This window comes from Phalaenopsis equestris, unplaced genomic scaffold (genome assembly GCF_001263595.1).
Source record: "Phalaenopsis equestris unplaced genomic scaffold, ASM126359v1 Scaffold233944, whole genome shotgun sequence".
Classification (NCBI taxonomy): domain Eukaryota; kingdom Viridiplantae; phylum Streptophyta; class Magnoliopsida; order Asparagales; family Orchidaceae; genus Phalaenopsis; species Phalaenopsis equestris.
In genome coordinates this window covers 7,151-7,384 of record NW_018251873.1, presented here as the reverse complement: position 1 = coordinate 7,384, position 234 = coordinate 7,151, and positions in this window count along the sequence as shown.

The window sequence follows — 234 nt, the reverse complement described above, 5'->3', positions numbered from 1 at the left end:
CTAATAATTTGAGTTTAGGGTTGTGAGTGATTGTGGGTGCAGATAAGTGTAGTGAGTACCCTAGCTCCAGGGTCAAACCTAAGGTCCAGCAGTCCTAAGGGTGGCTCATCTTGAGTTTCCCCCATAGTGACCCCACCTACTAAGTATTTAAAAGTTGAGACCAACATGTGGAACTTCAAGTTGAGTAGAGAAGAATGTAGAATTTCTAATGGTGAGGGTTCCATGTCTAGTTTT